Genomic DNA, 26,022 nt, shown 5'->3' with positions numbered 1-26,022 from the left:
GGACACCCGCACCAATCAACCACACCGCCATGTGGCCCAACATTTCAACTCCCCCTCCCACTCTGCTGAGAACTTGGAGGTCCTGGGCCTCCTTCACCATCGTTCCCTCGCCACCATACGCCTGGAGGAAGAACGCCTCATCTTCCACCTCGGAACACTTCAACCCCAGGGCATCAATGTAGACTTCAACAGTTTTCTCATTTCCTTTTCCCCCAACTCATCCCAGCTCCAAACTTCCAGCGCAGCACTGTCCCCACGACCTGTCCTACCTGCCTATCTTATTTTCCACCTATCCACTCCACCCTCTTCTGTTCTATGCTTGCTGTCACCAGCTGCATGTTCATTCTTCACCCATGTAACAAACCACATATTTTCTATGTTTGTCTAAACTGATACAGTAGTTGAATTGCTATTGTTGAAATAAGTGAATTTTCCGAGTTATAAAATCAAGTCCTATATAAATCGTTGAATTGTGCAATACGATGTTGCCTTTTGGAAGCAATAGGAGGGACAGTTCGAGAATAAGTGGCACTAAACATTTTTTCAAGTTAAGCGAATTCTGCCTGACAACAGCCCTCTGGTTGGTTGAGCTGCATACAGTTGAAATCTGCACCTCTGTTTCTCTGTCTTACTCTATGTGGGGAAAGGACAGAAAACTCAAGTAAGCTTAAAAGAAAGTACTCCTACAAGAAAGGACCGAAACTCGCTTGTTCAATCATTGAATCAAAGAACAACCATCATTCTACAGACAGCAGTGCAGCATTATTATAGAAATCAAAATGACAGTCAAGAAAAAAACTTTCTACATTATGGTCTTTGGCTCCTTAGAACTTGGATTACCCAGTCTATACTATTTTTTTCCACAGATATTATATGCATTAAATTTGTTTTTTGTCTGCTTCAATCACAATTGAGTGTATATGTTTGTTTGGGGCTTTGAAGGGGTATAGTTTAATTTTTATAATAAATTAATAAAAATAAATTAGAAATCCTTAATTTTCACTGTTCCTATTAGTTGAGTGGGTTGCCATAACTAGTTATTTTTTACTGTTCCGGAAAGATCTGATGTGAATTGGCCCTGAATATCAGTCAGTCAGGCACATTGATGAGTTTGATGATCTCATTGGGATTTCTACATTTATATTTTATGTGATGGCTTGTGAAGCAGTGGGGCATGATTTTTAACACACTTTTCCCAGTTTAGTTGTGACATGCCAACTGTTTGCCCCTTGTGCTTTTAGGCTGTCTTAAAGTAGTAAGCTGTTTTGCTTATATGAGGATTAGATTAGATTACTTTAGATTAGATTACTTACAGTGTGGAAACAGGCCCTTCGGCCCAACAAGTCCACACCGACCCGCTGAAGCGCAACCCACCCATACCCCTACATTTACCCCTTACCTAACACGACGGGCAATTTAGCATGGCCAATTCACCTGACCCGCACATCTTTGGACTGTGGGAGGAAACCGGAGCACCCGGAAGAAACCCACGCAGACACGGGGAGAATGTGCAAACTCCACACAGTCAGTCGCCTGAGTTGGGAATTGAACCCCGGTCTCAGGCGCTGTGAGGCAGCAGTGCTAACCACTGTGCCACCGTGCCGCCCATGATACTATTGGACATGTATTCTTTATATCGGGCTTCAAGCTTTTTAAAAAATTTATTCATGGGATGTGGGCAACACTGGCAGGATTGGCATTTATTACCTGAACTTAGTTGCCCTTGAGAAGCTGGTGGTAAGCTGCCTTCTGAACTGTGACAATTTATGCTCTGTATACAGATCCACAATGCTGTTAGGAAGGGAGTTCCAGGGTTTTGACCCAGTGACAGTGAAAGAACAGTGATATATTTCCAAGTCAGGATGGTGAGTGACTTAGAGAGAAAATCACAGGTGGTGGTATTCCCAAATTTCTGCTGCCCTTGTCCTTTATATGGAAGTGGTCATGTGTTTAGAAGGTGCTGAGAATCTTTGGAAAATTTCTGTTGTGCATCTTGTTGATTATATACATTGCTGCTGTAGATGGTTGCTGGTGAAATGACTGAATGTTTGTGGATGTGGTACCTATAAAGTGGACTGCTTTGTCCATTATCAAGCTTCTTCAGTGTGGCCAGTGTCCCACTATACTCCTCTTTTGTGTCGTCTAGTTGGTGGCCAGGCTTTGGGGATTCAGGAAGTGTTACTCGCAGTGATATTCCTAGCCTCTATGGGAGAAGTGATGGCCTAATGGCATTACCACTGGACTGTTAATCCAGAGACCCAGGTAATGTTCTGGGGACCTGGGCAGATGGTGGAATTTGAATTCACTTTAAAAAAAAACTAGAATTAACTGATGACCATGAATCCATTGTTGATTGTCAGGAAAAAAAAACACTTAGTTCACTAATGTCTTTGAAGGAAGGAAACTGCAATCCTTGCCTAGTCTGGCCTTGATGTGACTCCAGACCCACAGTAATGTGGTTGACTCTTAGCTCTCTATGGACACTTAGGAATGGGCATTAAATGCTGGTCCAGCCAGGGACGCCCTCATGCCATGAATGAATAAAACAAAATGAACTGCTCTTGTAGTCACTGTATTCATGTTTCAGGTCAATAGTCATCCAAAATGTATCCTGTTGAGGTACATACTGCTGCCAGGGTATGTTGGTGGTGGAAATGGTGAATCTTGAAGGTGTAGATGGGGCACCAATTGTGCAGGCTGGAGAGAGTTAAGTTTCTTGTGTGTTATAGAATCCTTACACTGTGGAAGCAAACCATTAGGCCCATTGAGTCCAAACCACCCGTGTGAAGAGCAACCTACCCAGAACCCCCCCACCCCCCATCTATTCCTGTAACCCTGCATTTCCCAAGGCCAATCCACCTAACCTGCACACCTTTAGACTGTGGGAGGAAGCACCTTCAGGAAACCCACAAAGACATGGGGAGAATATGCAAACTCTACACAGCCAGTTGTCCAAGAAAGGGATTGAATCTGCGTTCCTGGTGCTGTGGGGCAGCACTGCTAACCTCTGAGCCACCGTGCCACCCTTGTTGTTGGAGCTGCACTCACCCAGGCAGTAAAGTATATTTCAGCATACTCCTGACTGTTAAAGAACAGATATTAAGGAGATAGAAGAGAGAAATCAAAGGAACTGAAAGCTGTCCTCTGCAGGAGAATACTGGGTCAGTTAGAATATGGATCCTGGTGTTGTTATCATCAGAGGATCCTTGAATTGAGGTGAATCTTACTTAGAGTTGTGGGTTTTTGTTGTAGGTGCTCAATTCTTGACCCACAGATCTTTGGGTGCATGTGGAAGCACGTACCATAATGTGTGCCTCGATGGTTAAAAAGTGTCTCTATTGTCAAGTCCTGCTTTAGCAGTCAAGTAATTAGTTTTACAGGAGCAGACTTTGAAGTTTTTCTCAAAGTGTAGTAGCATTGACATTAATCATTGGGAATTGCATCACGCTTTGTGTTATGCAGTTTTAATCATAAGGCAGAACAGTGGCACAAAAGGAAGGTAAGATTTAATCCATTTTCCTGCACTGTAGATTAAATGTCCGAAAATGTTATATCACTTATTTGTCACATCCTCCTGAGGTCCTGGATTCTGAGTGCACTGAGTTCAGGTTGAAAGGACTCCTGAAGCTGGCTTTCTAGGCCAGGTCCAAATGGGACTACTTGGTTGGAAAGTCTATTATCTTCTTTTCGTTATTGGGAGAGCTCAGTTTGCTATATCCCTTCAGCCTGAACATTCAGCTAAGTGAAATCAAGCGGGGGGCATCTTTCCCAGATCTTCACTCCATTCACATGGATGATAAAGCCTGAAAGAATGGAGTTCTGCTGAGATTTTCTGAAACATCAAACAGAAACTATTCCTCTGATAGCTTGGCTGCTCTAGATCACCCACTTTCCCGAATTGTTCATAGAAGCCGGAGACTATTGTTACACACAGATATTAGCTTAGGCTACAGATAAAGCATTCCAGAACAATCCATAATGAAAATTGAGCATAGTTTTACAAATGACTTCAACATTTAAATATATCACTTACACAATATTTGCTCATTACTGGATGATCTCCATTTTCAGAATCTTAGGTCATTAGCATAATAAAGATAAATGGAATCAGAACTGAGTGACGATAAAATCTTGATGGCATGAGATTTTCTCATTTCATAACATTACAGCTGATTAATAATAAATGTTACAGCTATTCTAAATGATTTTTCAGCTGCTATAGTTTTGGACCAGTGAGGTTTGCTGCAGTAATAATGAATAATTGTCATAACAGAATAGCTTTTTATAGTTGAACATCTTAATTGTTTTTGTTAATGTCTTGTCTTGAAACTGATTAAGCTGCAACATCAAGGCTTAGCTCACCATAAAATGCAATTTTCCAGCAGAAATTGATGCTGTATATTGACTCTGAGTGTTCCAAGTGCACTTCTGCTAAAATTATGCTGAAATTAGTATTATTTTTGGCACCGATCTAGCTGACAGGAATTAATGAAGAATAACTTGGCAGCTCATTTGCTTAGATGCTGTTAAACGTTGATATAAAACTAGCAAAAATTGTTAGGAAATGGACTGTTGTCTTTGCTCCATGAAACTTAAATCTTTATGACACAAGGAACCTCCCATTGGGAAAGTACTGCCAACTAGGGTTAGTCAACTAAATGTGTTGAGTTCACTTTGATCTAATATAGTTTGGGTGCACAAAGACTGAATTTGACGAAGAATAGAACAAAGATTGCTAAGAATTTATTTTTATTCAATGATGACTTGTGAGCATTTTTGGCAAGCTGAGCATTTGTTGGCCTTAAGAGAAAAAAAAATCATGAAGATAATCACAATTATGGATGGCATGGTGGCACAGTGGTTAACACTGCTGCCTCACAGTGCCAGAGACCTGGGTTCAATTCCCACGTCAGGCGACTGTCAGTGTGGAGTTTGCACATTCTCTGTGTGGGTTTCCTCCAGGTGCTCCGGTTTTCTCCCACAGTCCAAAAATGTTCAGGTTAGGCGAATGGGCCATGCTAAATTGCCCGTACTGTTAGGTGTAGGGGAAGGGGTTTGGGTGGGTTGCACTTCGGTGGGTCGGTGTGGATCTGTTGGGCTGAAGGGCCTGTTTCCATACTGTAAGTAATCTAATCTAAACTCCAGAAATACCACATACACCGCTATTTTGTGCTTCAGGGTGTGCTGTTGCTAAATATTTGGGCATAGGTCAACATCAGTACATTATTTATATAAATTTAGGAAATTTGTATGTGCTAGGCTTTTGTATAGGAACGCCAATGTAAATAAAGAGCTCTTGTTGATCATTCTCTGTAGTAGTACAAATGGTAAAAGAAACGTGTGTATTGCAATGCCTTAAAAATAAAAATCAAATAAATCAGTAACTTGTAAGTTTCCGCAAGAAAAGATGACATTATTTCACTTCTACACTGACGTTATAACAAAAGATTTTAGGGAATCCTGGGTCATGGCTTTGTTAAGATGAAATATCAAAGTCGATGTACATTCTAACAATGCTCTTATATGAATATTCAATTGATTTGTTTGAAAACATTCCCCCATGATTTCTGGAGGCGTAGAAATATTTTCAAACAAATATGCTAATGCAACTTCTAAATTAGTGGAGAAAAAAATTCCGAACTGCTTCAGGGACTCTGTTCACTCGTGCTTTCTTTACAGTCAGTAAGGTATTTGACATACAGGGAAATCCATTATCATGCTTGAGTCTCAAAGTTAAACGACTGAAAAAACCCACGTTGGATGATTTTCTGCTTTCACAGTGCATTGCTTGCTCTGGTGCAAACACATCTGCCAATAAGTGATCACTTATAAATATCAATATCAAATATATCACACATACATTTCAGATTTGCATAGACTCAGACTGCATTACCCAATTTACAGAGAAAGGCTTTCTTAGAGGAAGTCAATTGCTGCAAAGAAATTAAGGAAACATGGGGGAAAAGGTACAATAAAGCAAACACGTCATAAAATTTATTTAAAATTCTACTTGATTGTATTATGGCTTGGGCAAGTTTCATTTATCTTGCCTTCGGGGAAAATCTCAGTTTCTTAAACACAGATAATTTGGGTGGAGGTTCACTAGAGTTAAGGCCTATGTGACTTTCATTAATATGCAAGCCATTGCTAAACTTTGCCCTAATATAATTACACAAGTTGCAGCACAGATCTCTTGTAAACTTTCAATTGCTTTTTCAGCTAGGACCAAATCCTGATGTTGGATTGAAGGGATAAATAATCATATCCCTCACGATAGGTTTGCCTTTTCAGAGAACTGAAGACTGATTGGCCAATCATCAATAGCATCCTGGAATACAGTAAATGTAACTTAAACACATGTAAAATGTCCGATTTATCTCATGAAAACTGATCTAATTTTAATTCCCTTTCTCATCTTGGAGCAAATCTGATTATGAAGAGCTTCCATGTATGGCAAACACAACAGTAGTTGCTGATTGATGGTTAGAAAATGGCAAACATTCATCCAAACCCTCACTCAAAAACAAAATAGGAAGCAAGACAATTCACCATAAAAATATGAATGGTCCCCTACCTGCTTACTAAGCACAGAATGCTAACAGAAAATATCCTAATCGAATCAAAATTCCACCAGTTTCATGTATAGAATTGGAACAGCAATTACTTTCTTCTTGGAAACCCAATTCACAGATGAACCAAATCAATAAAAAAAACTTATTTATGTAGCACTTTTCACAACCATTAAACATCTCAAAAGTATTTCTCAAATTACTATTGAGGCACCACAGAAGTACTCTTTAGAAATACCCTGTTAGAATTCTTTGAAGAGGTAACAAGTAAGTTAGACCAGGGAAACCCAGTGGATGTGATCAAAAGGGCTTTGATAAGGTACCTCACGGGAGGCTGATGACTAAGGAGAGGGCCCATGTTGTTTGAGGTGAGCTACTGGCATGGATTGAGGATTGGTTGCCTGACAGAAGGCAGAGAGTTGGGATAAAAGATTTTTTTCAGAATTGCAGCTGGTGAAAAGTAGTGTCTTGCAGGTTTCAGTGTTGGGGCCACAGCTGTTCACTTTATATATAAATGATTTGGATGAAGAGACTGAGGATATTCTGGTGAGGTTCGCTGATGATACAAAGTTAAGTGGATAGGCAGGTAGTTCTGAGGTGGTGGGGAGGCTACCGAAAGATTTAGACAGTTTAGGAGAATGGTTCAAAAAATTGCTGATGTAGTTCAATGTGAGCAAATGTGAGGTCTTGCACTTTGGAAAGAAGAACACAGGCATGGACTATTTTATAATCAGTGAGAAAATTCATAAAGCCAAAGTACAAAGGGAGCTGGGAGTGCTAGTGCAAGTTGAGTCCGTGGTTAAGAAAGCAAATATAATGTTGTTATTTATTTCAAGAAGTTTGGAATGTAAAAGCAGTGAGGTGCTACTAAGACTTTATAAAGCTCTGGTTAGGCCCCATTTAGAATACTGTGTCCAGTTTTGGCCCCACACTCAGGACATACTGGCACCCGAGCGTGTCCAGCGGAGATTCACACGGATGATCCCTGGAATGGTAGGCCTGACTTATGATGAACGGCTGAGGATCCTGAGATTGTATTTGTTAGAGTTCAGAAGATTGAGGGGAGATCTAATAGAAAATTACAAGATAATGCATGGCTTAGAAAGGGTGGACACTGGGAAATTATTTCCATCAGGCAGAGATACTAGGACTCATGGGCACAGCCTTAGAATTATAGGGGGTCGAGTTAAGACGGACATGAGGAGACAATTCTTCAGCCAGAGATTGGTGGGCCTATGGAATTCACTGCCACGGGGCACAGTGGAGGCTGGAACGTTAAGGCACAGATTGAGAAATTCTTAATCTCACAAGGAATTAAGGGATATGGGGAGAGTATGAGTAAGTGGCATTGAAAAGCCCATCAGCCATGATTGAATGGCGGAGTGGACTCGATGGGCTGAATGGCCTTACTTCCACTCCTATTTCTTATGGTCTTATTCTTGAAATTTAGTCACTATTTGAAATGTAAGAACTATAACTTTTTGTATCAATCTCCTACAGCAGTAATTTGATTTTTTTTTGTCAAGTTCATTGAGGGATATTAAATATGGGCTCACACACCAGGGATAATTTCTCTGCACTTTTGTGAAATAGTGTCAAAGGATACTTTGACAGATGAGACTTAGGTTTAATGACTCATCAAAAGGGCAACACCTATAACTCTCTCAGATGCAGTGACATATCAGCCTTCAATTTTTGCAAACATATGTAACTTCTGATCAATGGTACATAGTTGTGTGTTTTGTATAACTGGCCTTCAGAAAATTCCCTTTAGAAACTGTGGTCTAACTTCTGCAAGATGGACATTTGCCTTTAGCATTGAAAAATAGCTTTGATAGACAAGTTGAAAAAGTATCAGTCAACTTAATATTTCAGCTATTTCTAACATCCAACCATAATACTAAATACCTGTCTTGCTCAATTACTGAATCCAGGTTGCATATAAAGGGTTTTAGTTAATTGTGCCATGTGAGGCTAGGTCCTTCTTGAGAGCATGAGTGGTGCTGCGTTCATTGTCATATTTTTACTGAAGGTATTCCCAATTAATACAGTATAAAAACATAACACACATTCTGCCTTCACTTTGTCCTAACCTGGTTTCAAAGTCCATTTTGGGAATGCCATCTGGGTTTGTTCGCTGAACTGTGCCATCTGTCTCACATTGTACCCCTTTAACACCTAGTTATATGATCCACGTACTAGATGTGAGCACTTTTCCAAAGCTGATGGGTTAATGGGTGATAATCTGGTGATTGCTTCCTGTCTGGACTTGCATTCTGATTTATGAGAAAATGAGGACTGCGGATGCTGGACAGCAGGGTTGAAGATTGTGGTGTTGAAAACTTGACAGGATGCCAACTTGTGGATCGTTTCAGAGAACATCTCTGGGACAGCTGCACTAACTAACCCCATTGTCCTGTGGCTGAACACTAATACCCCCTCCGACTTTGCTAAGGACATGTAGGTCCTGGGCCTCCTCCATTGCCAAACCCTAATCACCCAACACCTGCAGGAAGAATGCTTCCACCTTGGGACCCTCTAACCACATGGGATCAATGTGGATTTCAATGGTTTCCTGACTTCACCTCCCCCAACTTATCCCAGTCCCAACTTTCCAATTTGGCACCGCCCTCTCCAACAGTCCTACCTGTCAATCTTTTCTCCCACCTATCTGCTCTACCTACCTCTCTGTCCTCTCACTTTCACCATCACCTTCATCTACCTATCGCATTCCCAGCTACCTTCCCTCCCAGACCCATCCCCCTCCCTTTTATCTTCCAGCATCCTTGGCCCACAAGCCACATTCCTGATGAAGAGCTTATGTCCGAAACATTGATCCTCCTGCTCCTCGAATGCTGCCTGACTGGCTGTGCTTTTCCAGTACCACACTCTTTGCATTCTGATTTAACTTTACATTGATCTGATTGGACAAAAGTTGGTTTTATTTCTTTGATTTCCCAATGAGTTTATCTTCCTATTATGCCCCTGGTGGATTTAGCAGTACTGAATGCTGGGAAGTGAGTTCCTTTTCTTTTGGAAATGAGTTATTTTCTAATCTATTCCATTTTCTCAGGACTATCACTATCATCCAATGGAGGTTCAGCTTCTGTCATACTCCCCTCTTTTACTCAGCTAATTAGATCCCTGTCCTGTCTTCTTCTCTCATCTTTCTTGGCACTTTCTCACCTTCTTTTAAGACTACTGGCCTAATGTTGGCCCTCTTAATTCCTTAATTCTGGTCTGATCTTCTCTGATACTGCTGGTGTATTTTCAGCCCTGTTTAATTCAAGTGACCAACTCTCATGCATTCTACTGCCTTGTGGAGGGTTTCCAAACTTCTTTCAGTTCTTGACATTTTTTACAACTTGTTCTGGCTTTCTCCAGCTCTCCAGTCTCTAAACTGTCCTTTTCTGTTTATGGGTTGGGTTGGGCAGGTATATGTTGGTGTCAACTGAGTCATTGCCTAATAAAATCTCTATCCTTTTTCACAAGTATCAAGTGTCAATAATTTCTTCTTGATCTGTCTAATTGTATAACTACTGTTGAGGGCGAGGGTGGGGGTGGAAGATCTATAAACTACTACTTTTATTGACCTGATTTACTGACCCTTGTTATTCCCCCACACATACTGATCCTACTTTCTGATTTTCTGATCCAAGACCCTTTCTTACTAATGCCTTCAAATGTTTTCTTCATCTATCTGTCCTCCTTTTCCATTCTACCTGTCCTTCCAAAATGTTATGCATCCAGGAATTTTTATTTTTCAACCTCGTTCACCTTGTAAACAGCTGTACTATGCTGTTTTGATCAAAACAGTTCCTTCCTATTTGTGCCACTTATTCATCATCTTATTGTGGATGCTGTATGCATTTAGATTGAGTGACTCATTTTTCCTATTATTTCCTGCTGTTTGATGCATCATTACCATTAAGTACTCTGTCCCTCCCTGCCACATTCTAGTCAATATTACCTAGTTGGTCCCAGAGCAGTTCAGATGAAGAATGTCCTATTATTATAACCTTCTTTCCCTAATACTCGAACTTCCTGATTTTATTTATGCTGTGCTTTTTGTAGTTTTGCCTTATACTTTAACTCTAATCTGCTCATACATGTTTAGCAGAATCATTTTTTTCTTAGTCCCAGCTATGTTGATGTGGATTAAATCATTTCCGTCTCACTCCAAATTCCTCTCCACTTCTGAATAGATCTCTTTAACCCTGACACTGGGTAGGCAGCACAATGTTTTGGCTGCAGAGAACAGCATCTAGCCCCTTAACTATCCTCCTCTGTTAAAACAATATTCCCTTATACTCCATAGTCCCCATCATTTAAATGGTTCCTTGCAACGAGGTGATGTGGTCAGTTTTCTCATGCACCCTGCAGTTCCTGTTCTCTTCCACAGGAGCTGCAAGTACCTCAAAGCAGCTGGACTATTGCAGATACTGTGACTCCTCCCTTCCTGCTATCTGGATCCTCATAAATTACAATCACACCCTCCTGTCTCCAACTGGGAACAAAATCTGAAGTACATAATCCAAGAAATGTAACAAAGTGTACAGGAAATTTTCCTCCCCCTCCAAAGCACTGCAATGTCTTAAGCTCTGACTCCAGCTTATTAATTCAGGACCCAGAGCTCTCTGAGTTTCAGGCACACACTTGATAGATGGAAACGATGGTTTACACTGGTATTTACCAGCTCCCCCCAATATGAGGACTCAACTCCTGGTCTCAGCATGGACATGACTCCAAGCACTCCCAGCCCCAAGGTAAAGCCCTGTATAGTCTGGATTGGGAGGATTCATTTCTCTGTTTTTCTAATTAATTGCTGGACATTTTATTTCTTTATTCTTATAACTTTTCCTCCTCAGAATTTGTATTTAAGAATCGGTACCTAGGGACCTTGGTTCCTCAGATGGTGCAAGTGAGGACTGCAGATGCTGGAGATCAGAGTGGAGAATGTGTTGCTGGAAAGGCACAGCAGGTCAGGCAGCATCCGAGGAGCGGAAGAGTCGATGTTTCAGACAAAAACCCTTCTGACGCAGTAAATGGTGACTTGTAAACTTTTCACTGTACTCATGTGACAATAAAGCTGATAGGTTTTTTTGTGTTGTGCAACAACACATTCCTTGCCCTGCCACCTTTACTGTGTTACATTTAACAACTTAGATTTCAAGATTGGAAATATTGTTCGAACAGTTGAGCAGCTTAACTAATTCTCTGACACACTTTTACTCCCCAGTTTAAACTGTTACCCAACTTTAGAAAGAGACTCTTAAAACTCACCAGCCAGTCCCTTTTTGCTCACCTTTGGGACACCCACCAGGAAGTGACATTAGATTACTTACAGTGTGGAAATAGGCCCTTCGGCCCAACAAGTCCACACCTACCCACCAAAGCGCAACCCACCCATACCCCTACATTTACCCCTTACCTAACTCTATGGGCAATTTAGCATGGCCAATTCACCTGACCCGCACATCTTTGGACTGTGGGAGGAAACCGGAGGGAACCCACGCAGACACGGGGAGAACGTGCAAACTCCACACAGTCAGTCGCCTGAGGCGGGAATTGAACCCGGGTCTCAGGCGCTGTGAGGCAGCAGTGCTAACCACTGTGCTACCGTGCCGCCCACATGTTGCAGCCTTTCACTATTAAAATGTGCACCAGTCCATTGGAGAAACGACGCCTATTTATGTCTAAAAGATCCTTCATCCTTTAACCCCAGTAACTGGAAGAATGTCTTACTTACTGACTGGAGATTACAGTTTGGAGATCAGAGGAGGGAATCTATGTCGCTTGCCACAATCCAAGTGCACCCGGCAACATCTGATCACAGAATGATAGCTAACACGATAAATATTAAATATAATTACAAATGATTCAAATTAGTTTTGGTTCAGCAAGCGCTAGCCAGCTGACGGATGAAGGCTGCGAGTACATAAAGGAGCCAGTGAGAGAAGGAAAAAAAAGGAAAGTAAACATTTGTCACAGAGTCTAATTGAATTCCAACTTCAGCTTGTTCTAGTTCGGGGGCTTTTCATTTCTCTTCAAACGTTGAAATAATTGCCGAGCTGTTGCTGTGGATTTTCTGTGATAGGTGAACGAGAGAAATGGGAACCTCGGGGCAGAACAGTGTTCTCTGTGGTCAGCTTTCGCATGGAGACGTATGGAAAGCTGATCAGATCGGTGCCCGGCTTACCCCCGCACTCCATCTCCTTTTCAGGGGAAGTCACAAAGACAACAAGTGTTATAAATGGAACTGTCAGAGCTGGCGACAGGGGGTTCATTTCGAGTGCGCTGGAAGCTTGAAATTACACATATTTGCTTTCAATCCACGACTATTCCCCGAAGCAACAGTTCCATCATACTGTTGATAATGTTACCCTGTTCAGGCGTATCGTTTAATTAATTTCAAATAAGTGTTCTCACACGCTCCGTATGATACGGCTGTCTTTGCTGTTTCATCTATTGGGATACAGTCTCTACACAGGTCTTGACTTTGATCTAGGCAACTCAGGAGATCTATCTACAGGAACATTTTCTCTCAGACTTGAGAGAACCTTACGTACTCCATCCTTCACACAGCCCAGAAGTGTTATTACCTGCTAGGGTACTTTTTAAAAATGTTCAATCACAAGATGAGGTGTCGCTGGCTCGGCCAGCGTTATTGGCCATTCAACATTGCCTAGGGGCAACCATTGTTGTCGGTTTGGAATCACATATAGGCCAGGTCAGGTCAGGAGTTCCTTCCCTAAAAGGTACTAATGAACCTTGTCAAAGCTTTTTCCTGACCGACTTCCCTTAAATGTAGGTTCATGCATGAATCCCACTATCCTCACTATTTTACAGCAACCGTGATTTGTTCATTATTGTGCGGCCGTGCAAATACTTTCCAAATGCTCAACCTTTTGTATTATACTGGAGGAGACACTGACATTTTATAATTATTTCAATTATCCCAAGCTGCGCGCTCACAGACAGGCTCTCGAACACCGCGAGTCTTTCGTGGGCTGGGATACAGACGGATCGGAAAAAGGAATCTCAAGGTGATGTTACAACCAAATGACAAGACTTGTTACCAGCAGGGGGCAACTGCTTTTCTTTTGTCCGAGTGACTGGGACCTACAGACTCACCTCAGAAAAACCCAGTTGTTACACTTCTGATTAAAATGATAGTCAAGCAATATCCCTGTCAGGGTAAGACATTACCTACGACTGTGGGTGGAATGAGCGCAGGACACAGATTGCTGTACCCTCAGCCGCAGGAACAGATTGGCGATATCAGGCAATTTATTCATACACTGTACTGGGTTAAAATGAAACGGTGTCCTTGGTGCTTATTTGAGGCAGCCCGTATCAAACAAGTTTCCCTGTTTTACCTAGTTTTACCAATTCCCTTATAGAAACAAAAAGCCTCATATGAAAGGTTAGTAGCTCTGCCTGAATTAATGCTGCATGCCTCAATTCGCGGCTTGCAGATGTACCAAAGCAGCATGCAACCGTTAGAACAAACTTTCATGACCGTACACACCCGGTTTGCACAGCCAGTATTCTTAACGCGGACAGTACTTACATCCCCTGCTGTCCCAGACAGTCGCCGTCAGCGCCGTGTTGGTCTAGATCCTGGGACTTGCTGTCTGTGTGCACAGGCGTGTGATGCTCATCGCCGGCTGGCAGACACGCTCCGGACAGGTTGAGGCGGCTCCTCGGGACCACATTGTTCCTTGCGAGCTTTTCTGACATCAGCAGCGCCCGCTGGTTCGTCGCTGCTCATGTCCTGGGCTTGAATTTGCAGCAACTGGCCTGAAGCTGGCTCGGCTCTCTCATTGACGGCGAAAGGTCCCCCTCCTGATTCAAGCCTCGCCTGTCATCTTCAACAAGTTACCAGGAGGGTCCAGGCGAGCTCGTTTACGTCACCAAATGTAACCACTGACACACTCGGAGTTTCTGCTCGCTAACATAAAAGGGAAAACTCAATGGATACAAGTCGAAACCACCAAGGGGACAGAGGAGGGGCTCTGCCCCTCTAGCAGGTGGCTTGAGTCACTAAAAATAGCACTGATTGTCTCTTAAGTCAAACACAACAAGCAAGACGTGAAAGAAGTAACTTGATCGCATTTCTGTGTTAGTTGCAATCATTTTAAGTGGAATCTCACTTTCGCGCCAAAACAATGGGTTTTTGGTCAAACCATTTCGTGGGCACACGCCATTTTGCTTTTATTTTCAATGTTGGAGTGGGCTCCAGGCCGACTGACAGTTAATTCGCCATCTGAGCTCACTCTGTGCCGTGATACAGCAGAAAGTTTCAGTTTGGCGATGGGATTCTTACAGTTCAGGTCAAATGTGGATGAAAGAGAAAACATCTGTCCTTGACTTAAAGGGGCGATGTCAGATTTCTACCCGGTCCAAGGTAAAATGGGATAAAGCACTAACTAAAGGCAAGTGGAAACTATAAACTTGCATTATTAAACATACGTACGGACATGTGCACAAGGCAAATCACTAGTGAACATGTATAACATCCAAACACTGATGGCCGATTGGTGGAAATGGGTGTTTATCGAGTAGATTAAATTCACGTTGAGGGACAGGCAGGAGACACTCGGGGCAACAGTGACCATTCGCGCGACTTATTTGATGATCACTAGTTTTTACAGGGAGGGAGGCAGCAAACAGTTGGACGCGGATCTCTACAAGCTCTGATATTAAGTGCGGGAATAAATTGCATGCGTTCCGACTACGTCCATAGGGCATGCCAGTTCCTTTCCTGCACTTGCAATACATTTCAGATGTGATACACTTTGATATTTTTGCGGACCAAAGGTGCTAAATGTATTAAAACAATTTCTTTGATTTGCCTTGAGTCGGCCCCTGTTTAACCCCGTTATTAATCCATGAAGACAGGCTGCATCTTTCTGTGTGAAACACTCGAGGAGGACTTGACATTAGAAATGAAAAGCAAGTATTTGTATCACAACGGCGGCAATGTGCCAATGTCTGATGAATAAATCCTGATAATCTTTTATGTCGCTTTAATAACTGGTGGGCAGCAAAAGAACTGTAAAGACTGCATACATGGTTTTCATGTTATGAATTTGTCACAAACTGGTCTCAATGTTCATATTTACACTCACTTCTGCTGTAAACATTACCGATTGGTGTTGAGGGACAGGTCAAGTTGAATATCAGAAGGACCCATACCTGTTCCTACATAAAATGTATTGCGACCTATTTCAACTTCACCGTTTTACTATAGTCCTAATTCCTTTTCTTCTCACACTCTGACAACTAACTGTTCATTCACAGAACGTGGAGGTCTAACAGGCTTCTTGTCTCTGCTATTGCACATTAAGGGAAGGGAAGAATGAAATTATAGGTTGATAAGTGGGTGAAACGGCCTCCCTATTTTAAGTGTATCTGCGTAACATTGTGTTAAATTGTATTTAGAATATCGTTATCACTGCGTTCATGACCTGAAAGTGGAAGTTAAGCTTGTGATTTTATTAAATCTATGAGCTATTTCTAGCTGTTTGAACTGAGAGCTGTAAAGCAAAAGAGCCCTTGTCACAAACTGTTGCATGTATTACGCAAATGAAAACTTCTTTAAAAATGTGTTGAGTACTTTACATATATCATAATTATAGTTGAATAGTTGCAGTACATTGTATATATTTGGACAGCCAGCTTATTCATGCTCTCAATCACGAGTTCTCTCTCTCAACACAATTTATTCTTACAATGTGTTAGTTTGTGCACGGCTGCAGTCATCCTGTAGCTAAGGGTCTCATTGTGGTTTCTACAGAATGAGCCAATGATGCAGCTAACAGGTTGGAGTTTGTCTGTGAAATTCGAATTGCTGCAGATCGCACTGAGATTGGTGATGAAGCCCCTCTGAACTAGCGGGTGACCAGAGCTTTGTATTTGCTACTTATTCGACCTGAGAGCAAGGGCAGAATGCGGATTTTCTCAACACATTTAAACCTAAGTTTATAAATAGCTGAAAAGGGCACGTCGATCACCCGAATAATTCTTAATCGTGGGTTTTACACCAACGTGGACTCGTAGAGATAGAAGTACAAAATCAAACTAGCGTGAGACAATCTCTTACTGGGGTTCTTAACGTGTTTTATAGCTTTCTTGGTCTGGATCACTGGGCTCCTGACTCATAGTATCACTTGAAAACAGATGCACACAGACACTTGATTCAGCAAGTGCAAAGCAGGTGGATATTTCAGGTGAAAATGCAAAGGTAAAGTTGCTCCAGTCTTACAAGCTCAGAGGGCTGCTCTTTATGACAGAGGGAAGACTGGTGGTGGTTTAACCTGAACGTCCCAGTGTCTCAAGTGAGGAGAGAGCTTGAGAAGGAGAATCCTTCCGGGTAACCTCAGTTGGTGGAGAAATTGAACCCACGTTGATGGCATTATTGCTGCATTGCAAGCCAGCTATCCAGCCAATTTGGAAACTTTTCCACAGATTTATCACCCTCTGGCTGAAGAAATTCCTCCTCATCTTTAGAAGTGAGATGCGGAGGAATTTCTTCAGCTGGAGAGTGATGAAGTCATTGCTGCAGAAGGTTGTAGAGGCCAAGTCATTCATGTAGGTAAAAGCAATGACTGAGGATGCTGGAAACCAGATTCTGGATCAGTGGTGCTGGAAGAGCACAGCAGTTCAGGCAGCATCCAACGAGCAGCGAAATTGACGTTTCGGGCAAAAGCCCTTCATCAGGAAGGACCGTTCACCATTCCCTCCGTGACTACCTGGTCAGGTTCACGCCCCCCTACGACCCACCCTCCAATCCTGGCACTTTCCCCTGCCACTGCAGAAACCTGTGCCCACACCTCCTCCCTCACCTCTATCCAAGGCCCTAAAGGTGCCTTCCACATCCATTCAAAGTTTTACCTGCACATCCACCAATATCATTTATTGTGTCCGTTGCTCCCGATGCAATCCCCTCTACATTGGGGAGACTGGACGCCCCCTAGCAGAGCGCTTGAAGGAACATCTTCGGGACACCCGCACCAATCAACCACACCGCCCCATGGCCCAACATTTCAACTCCCCCTCCCACTCTGCCGAGGACATGGAGGTCCTGGGCCTCCTTCACCGCCGCTCCCTCACCACATGACGCCTGGAGGAAGAACGCCTCATCTTCCACCTCGGAACACTTCAACCCCAGGGCATCAATGTGGACTTCAACAGTTTCCTCATTTCCCCTTCCCCCACCTCATCCTAGTTTCAAACTTCCAGCTCAGCACTGTCACCATGACTTGTCCGGACCTGTCTGACCTGTCTAGCTCCTTTTCCACCTATCCACTCCACCCTCTTCTCCCTGACCTATCACCTTCATCTCCTCCCCCACTCACCCATTGTACTCTATGCTACTCTCTCCCCACCCCCAACCTCCCCAAGCTTATCTCTCCATGCTTCAGTCTCTCTGCCTTTATTCCTGATGAAGGGCTTTTGCCCGAAACATCGATTTCGCTGCTCGTTGGATGCTGCCTGAACTGCTGTGCTCTTCCAGCACACTGATCCAGAACCAAGTCATTCATGTGTTTATGGCAGATTCTTGATTCATAAGGGGATCAAGGGTTATAGGGGGAAGGCAGGAGAATGGGGTTGAGAAATATATCTGCCATGTTCGAATGGCAGAGCTGATACAATGGGCTGAATGGCATCATTTTGTTCCTATTTCTTGTTTTACGGACTATTTTCTCCAGCAATACCTAAGTCAGTTCTGGAGAATTTCAGCTATTATAAATGTGTATTGTCACAAAGCACACACAGGAAGCAAGCATAAAGAAAGCAGCTCACAATCAAGTGCAACTGGAGATGGTATTTTGAGAATTTGTTAAGTGAAGGAATTGGGAGCAGAGAAGGAGGCCTGCTCTAACCTTTTATATAAAAAAATGAGTGGCACAGGGGTAGTAGCAAGACCTGAGCGCTGCAATCTGTTTGCATTAGACAGGTGAGCAGGTAGGTGAGTGGTTGGTGAATTTTAAGGCTTTTCCTCTCTATGTAAATTGTGACAGTAATTAAACCAGTTTTGGGAAGATATAAGTATTGCATCAGATTTAGAAGTTAATTCATTAAATAACTTCATACAACTAATCATTAAGATAATCATTAATTAATATTTCCAAACCAAATTTCTTAAATAAAACAGAGGAAAATGGCATGTGATATATATAGCAGCTGTAGTTTGTCAGTACTAGTGGACACCTTTGTGATGAGCAGGAACCATATCTGCAGGTCATCTGCACATCTGTAGAACTGATGAGTTGGAGTCTGACATTCAGACATTACAGTACATTACAGAAGGTGAAGATCACCTAGACTACCTCATCAAATACTTTCGGCTTAGTTCTTCTAATTTGGTCCGTGGCCAGGGACAGTTGCATTTGATTGTAACTGAGGCATTTTTTGGGGATTCAAAAGTTAGCAGTTGAATAGACGTGGATCATATCATTGTCAACAGGGTTTCAGCTACTTGAAGCTTATGATGACAAGAGCAGGAACTGCTGGGAAGTTAAACAAATTGATCACGGCACTGTGTGTAGGGGGCCACTCAAATATGAGAGTCATATTATGTAGCTGTAATAGGGGACACTTTTGCTAGGGAGTTAGACACTATTCTCTGAAGCCAAGAATATGAGTCCTGAAGGCTGTGTTGTATTGTGGGTGCTTGTGTGAAGAACCTGCAGGGGAAACTCTATTAGGAGGTAAAGTTCTAATGGTTCATCAATGGGTTAGATAGAACTGAGGAAGCAATCCAGCTCAGGGAGTGTTAGCAGTTAGAGGCTAAATTAGAAAATATATCCACAAAGGTAATAAACTTTAGATTACTATCTGAACAATAAAAACTTTGGCATAGGATAAATACGATCAGAGGATTGAACATATGGCTCAAAGATTGGTTTGGCAGAAATGGGTTTTAATCCATGGGGCACTGGCACCAGTACTGTTGAAATAGGGGGCCGTACTGATATGATGGGCTTCACCTGAACTATTCTGAAAACAGTTTCCTGGTGAATCGTATAACTAGAGTTGTAATAATTGATTTAAACTCAATAGTTGGGAGGAGGGGTTGCAAGGGAGGGTATGGGTTCAAATGAGTGGATAATTTGAACATTCAAAGAGAAAGAACAAGGCATTAGTGCAGGGTAGCAATACGGGTAATACCAACCAGTGTGTGACTGGAAGAAACAAAGCTAACAAATATAAGATTGCAATCGCAAATAAGGATAGAGTGGTCAAAAAAATGGTCAAAAGAAAGAATTAAGGCTACTTTATCTAATTGCTTGCAGCATTTGCAACAGGTGGATAAATGGATAGCATAAATAAAAATAAATAAATATGATAGAATAGTCTTTACAGTAAAATGGTTTCAGAGTGAACAAGTCAGGTATGTAAAAATTGAAAGGCATTTGACATTTTGGAAAAAATAGGAAGAAAAGTAAAGAAGATGGGGTAGCTCGTTTGCTAAAGAATAAAATTAGTACAATACAGAGGAAAGAACTAGGTTTTGAAGATGAAGATGTGAGATGAGCTTGTGTGATAATCTGAAAAAGAAACAAGGCAATAAAGTCATTGTTTGAAGTAGATTTTAGGCCCCTAACACTAACTGCGCATTAGGACAGAATTTACATCAAGAAAAATGGCATTTACAATAAAAGTTCTGTGGTAATTACTGTATATTTTTATCTTCACATTAATTTGACAGATGGAATTGGGTCACAATAGGGTTGACTGATCCAAGTTGGGAGGTGAAGTGCCCAAAGTTCATCATCTCACCAAAGAGAGGGTCCTTGCCTTCGCAGTAGATCACTATGACTGTTCATGTGGTAGTGATGAAACTCCATGCCCCGACAACCAAGTAAGAATCATTGGCAGTTGCTGTGTTGATTTCCCATTATTGTCACTGTAAATATACTCTTGACACACCTAAACTTCTACCCTTACTTGCAGCTCACTTTCTCTTTTGTCTTCTGCAGGCACCAGTGGATTCTACACAGTCTCCACCCTCAGGAGGGTGATCCCACAAGTCTGCTCCTTGTCCACTTCTGAGGAAGAAACCACAAATCCTTCAGAAGAAGGCTGCCTCCTCCACCATCCACTAGCTCAGAAACTGACGCCTCAATGGGGACTTTAGCTAAATTAGAGTTGGGTACACACTGGTGAGCACATTACTGCCACATCACTAAGAAATACCCAGATCACTGGCACTCAGAGGACTGCCAGTGACCATGCATTCACTCAGTCCAGGCAGGAGAAGATCCAATGGGGTGTCAGTCATTGAGGGCTTCATACAAATGAACAAGCAGGCACAGGAGTGATAGGCAGTACCTTTGTACCCTACTGGCTCAGACATGTGAATCTCTGGCTGTATCAGTGGACACACTGGCAGCTGAGCAATGTCCAGTGCACTTGGTGTCTGCAGGATGTATGCACAGATCTGCACTCCATCACTCTAGACATTGGTACTCAGCTCCAAATTCATTTCCCTACTTCACCCACCATGCCCCAGGCATAAGAGGCCACCATACCAGACATAGTCGTGCACTATCCAAGCCAGTGTAGTGCTGACCACACTACCCTATCCATTCCCATGTTCTGTTGTCTCCCTGTCTTATATGTTGTGTTATCCGATTCACAATTCTTGACCACTGTGCATCCCAGCGTGCTACATCCATTACCCATAATTGAGTTCCCCAGCTTCCCTACCACATCTGTGGCTCCTGATGACCACCCTCCTTTCCCTTGGCTTTTAGTGGATAGACACCAGGACTGACTGTGGCCCACCTCTTGACTAATTTGGATGGACAGTCCTGGCAGATCTCAGTGTTGCTCACTAACTGACTTACCATGACTCACTGGATAATTACACTTGGACGTACAAGGTTGAGTGTGACCTATTCTGAGGATGGACCTCCTGACCCTGACTGCCTCAAGAAACCATTTTCAAGACTGTGGAGTGAGATTGGACACTGCCCTTGACTAATTGTGCTGCGGTCCCCTGATTGAAGGCTGTCTCCCTTGACTTAAATTAAGGGAGTATTTAGCACATATTCCTCCAAATCTTCCTATTCATGTAACCATCCAGATGCCTTTCAAATGATGTAATTATACCGGCCTCCACCACTTTCTCTGGCAGTGCATTCCATACACGCACTACCCTCTGCGTAATAAAGTTGCTCCTTAGGTCCCTTTTAAATCTTTCTCCTCTCACCTTAAACCTATGCCCTCTAATTTTAAACACCACCACACTGGGGAAATGATGAGGGGCATGGATAGACTATTCACCCTTTCTATGCCCCTCATCATTTATAAGCCTTTATAAGGTCACCCCTCAGCCTCTGACACTCCAGGGAAAATTGCCCCAGACTCAATTATAGAATCCCTGCAGTGTGGAAACAGGCCCTTCGTCCCAAAGAGTCCCCATCAATCCTCTGGAGAGTATCCTGCCCAAACTTATTCCCCTACCCTATGACTCTACATTTACCCCTAGCTAACACATCCCCAAATACTATGAACAATTTAGCTTGGCCAGATCACCTAACCTGCACATCTTTAGATCATGGGAGCAAACTGGAGTACCTGGAGGAAACCCACGCAAACATGGGGAGAATGTACAAACTCCACTGGAATCGAACCTGGGTCCCTGGTGCTGTGAGGCAGCAGTGTTAACCACTGAGCCACCATACCACCCCACTATTCAGCTTCTCCCGCTAGCTCACAATCTCCAAACCTGGCAACATACTTTCAAATCTTTTCTGAACCCTTTCAAGTTTAACAACACCCTTCCTACAGCAAAGAGACCAGAATTGAATGCAGCATTCCAAAAGTGGCCTAACCAATGCAACATGACCTCCCAACTTCTATTCTCAATGCACTGACCATTAAAGGCAAGCATACCCAATGCCTTCCTCACAATCCTGTCTACCTGTGACTCCACTTTCAAGGAACTATGAACTTGCACTCTAAGGTCTCTTTGTGCAGCAACACTCTCCAGGACCTTACCATTAAGTGTATAAGTCCTGTCTTGATTTGCCCTATCAAACAGTAGTGCCTCACATTTACCTAGATTAAACTCCATCTGCAAATCCTTGGTCCATCAACCCATCTAATCAAGATCCCATTGTACTTTGAGATAACCTTCTCCATTACACAACCAATTTGGTGTAATCTGCAAAGTTACTAACTATACCTTCTATATTCACATTCAAAACATTTATAGAAATGACAAAAAGCAGTGGACCCAGCACTAATCCCTGCATCGCACCACTGGTCACAAGCCTCCAGTCCGAAAACCACCCCTCCTCCATCATGTTCTGTGTCCTACCTTCTAGCTAATTTTGTATCCAAATGGCTAGTTCTCCCTGTACTCCATGTGATCTAACCTGGTTAACCAGTCTACCATGTGGAACTTTGTCGAACACCTTACTGAAAAAAGTCTATACAGACAATGTCCACTGCTCTGCCTTCATTAATTCTCTTCGTCATTTCTGTAAAAGATTCAGTCAAGTTTGTGAGACATAATTTGCCACACACAAAGCCAAGTTGACTATCCCTACAATCATTACCTTTCCAAATACATGTCAATCCTGTCCCTCATAACCGCCTCTAATAACTTGCGCACCATTGATGTCAGGCACACTGGTCTGTAGTTTGCTGACTTTTCCTTACCACTCATCTTAAATAATTGTGGTTTGTTGAGCAAACTGCTGGCACATGGTGTAGATGTGAGATTAATGTACCAAAGTACCATAGCATAGCATACCTAGTCATTTGATTGACAAACATGACAAGCTGCCTAGGTTTATGTCCTAGGCACAAACAACAAGGCACTACAAGCAATATTGTGAACCTGTAAGCTCTGGCTGAGGGAGCTGAGCCCATAAAAGGCAAACAAGGCAAAAATGCTGTGGTCACCCAAGTACTTGTAAAGTGAGTGAGCACCAGGACAGTAAATGATGAAGGGCTTATGCTCGAAACGTCGAATTCTCTATTCCTGAGATGCTGCCTGGCCTGCTGTGCTTTGACCAGCAACACATTTGCAGTTATGAGATTCACCCTGGTTGAATGCACGATCTGAGTATATCTACAGTACATCCTGGTAGCTGTATCAAAAGATGCCCTGCAAAGTAAAGTGCAGAATAGTATTGTAATGTCAGTGGATTGGAGTTGTGCCATGAGGAAGATACTGGTACATGCCTACCAAAATCTATGGATGGATGTTGGGGGAGGGGAGCTGCTGCTGCTCATGAACTGTCCCCTGTGATGTGGATTGCTGTATAGGGTGGAGGTCCGGAGGAGTAATCAGTGAGTGGAGTTACCAGGTGCCCACTCTGACTTTTGTTTTGGCAAGTATTGCCGTCTAGTTTCTAACAGGTGGGTGAATTGGAAACTGCAAATCAATGAGGTAAGATTAGGTAATCATGGTGAGTGGCTTTTCACCACTCACTATTGAGACTCTCATCTTGCCTTTCAAAACTTGGTTGGCAAATCGGACTTTTTTTTTCTCAATGTCAAGAATCTTATTTCTGCCAATCTCATCCTATTTATCCAATTGACTTGTCAATATCCACATCATTCAGGGACTTGGAAGATTTCACCCTAGATGTCTACACTGCTTGTAGTTAATGGCAGTTCAGAAAGGCTTTTTTTTTATTTGGGAGTTCAAACTAAATTAGTTAACAGCATTCAGTGAATGCTGAAAGACTTTAAAACCTATTAGCTCAGAGTAGACTACATTGCCATGGGGATTTATGGAGCTTACGAATGTTTTCTAATTTCAGTTAATCTGGAAATGTGTTTGATGGGAGAACTCAGTAGCAGTTTGGCACTTGGAAAGTGCTGTCAATAGGTTCCAGGCAGTGGGACTCTCGGGAAGCTGATGATAGCTCAGTGCAGTTGAGATTGGGAGTGAAGGAAATCTGCAAAAAATTACTTTTTGGAGAAGTCAAGAAATATTGAAGTTTGGGGAAAGCCCAAGGGTAGAGACAGCTTAGTGAAGCTCGAATTGTGGCTGTGAGTAGATATTGGATGCAAACTCAGGAATTCAGTGGGGAATTCATGGGGAACAAATTGAATTACCAGAATGTAAACAGTCATTGAGGCAGTCTGTGCTAGAGGGCATTTGAAAACACTTCAAGGTTAGACATTTGAGAGTGAAGAATTGGAGCCTCTTGCAAAAGATGCAAATTTAATAGATTTGGTGAGATGATGTCAGGAGTATGTGGGGAATTGCTGAGAAATCCTTGGGGTCTATCTTGACTGCATTTGCTACTCGATATTCTGTATGCTTTGTTTGACCATAGTTGTCTGTGACCCATATTTAGATTAATTCTGGATGTTGGAGTATAAGTTGTATATTTATGTTGCAGATTGTTTAAATTATTCAGACTTTGTTTAGTGAACTTTGTTTTGTTTGTTCAAGATCATTGAATCACGTAGTAAGTAGTTGGGTTCTCCAACTTTGTCTACTATCAACAAAACAGGTTGATGGTCCATAACCAGGCCACAACATAAATTTGGTGCCTCATCAGGGATCATAACAAAGGGTACGCAGACCCAAGTGCTGAAGCTCAATTTGCTGATGACACAAAGATAGGTAGGAAAGCAAGTTGTAAAGAGGGCACAAGGAATCTGCAAAGGGATATAATTAGTCTAAGAGAATGAGCAAAAGATTTGGCAGAAGGATTATCATGTAGGAAAATGTGAGATTGCCTCTTTGGCAGGAAGAATAGAAAAGCAGAATATTATTAAATGGAGAGATACTACAGACATGCTATAGTGCAGACTGTCATTTTACATGCCTCACAAAAAGTTAGCATCTAGATGTAGCAAGTATTTTGGAAGTAAATGAAGTGTTGGCTTTAATTACAATGGGAATTAAGTATAAAAATAAGGAAGACTTGCTATAACTATACAGGGCTGTGTTTAGACTGCACTTACACGTACAGCTTTGGTCACTTTACTTAGGGAGAGTATACATTGGAATCAGTTCAGAGAATATTCATTAGGTTGGTTGCTGGGATGAGGGTTTGTTTATGAAGCAAGTTTGAGTAGTTGGTATACTCATTCAAGTTTAGAAGAGTGAGTTAAATTTAGAGATTTTCACGCAATTTGTGATGTATAAGGCAAACAACACATAACCTTTTACCTGTTTCCATAGCTAGCTTTTCCTGGAACAGGTTCTTAACTTGTCACCAGAGGCTGTAGTTTGATGGGCACCACTCCACACCAAGAATGACTGACCAGAAGGCTCTTCTCCTTTAACCCCTCCCCCTCCATAATTGCAATGGAAGGTCTACAAATCAATAACTAACCTGTATGGCACATTATAAATGCACCTTCCATGGCTATTGAGTCCTGAGGTGGGATTCTAATGTGGGGCTCCTAACTTAGATACAGGGAAGTGACTAAGCGTACTTCAAGGTTGACCTTTGGAGGA

General features: G+C 42.3%; 1 protein-coding gene across 1 annotated transcript in view; it reads right to left on the bottom strand.

Moving 5' to 3' along the window:
* LOC132823209 (short transient receptor potential channel 7-like) overlaps window positions 1–14,226 on the bottom strand; it is a 152,991-nt gene extending 138,765 nt beyond the window's left edge. The window contains exon 1 of the mRNA XM_060836814.1: window positions 14,143–14,226. The gene's annotated coding sequence lies outside the window, so the exon portion shown is untranslated. The remainder of the gene's footprint in view (window positions 1–14,142) is intronic.
* Between the last annotated feature and the right edge of the window lie 11,796 nt (window positions 14,227–26,022).

The sequence above is a fragment of the Hemiscyllium ocellatum genome, chromosome 16, assembly GCF_020745735.1.
Source record: "Hemiscyllium ocellatum isolate sHemOce1 chromosome 16, sHemOce1.pat.X.cur, whole genome shotgun sequence".
Taxonomy (NCBI): domain Eukaryota; kingdom Metazoa; phylum Chordata; class Chondrichthyes; order Orectolobiformes; family Hemiscylliidae; genus Hemiscyllium; species Hemiscyllium ocellatum.
Note: the sequence above shows the minus strand (reverse complement) of the source record. Positions and strands in the feature narration are given on the sequence as shown.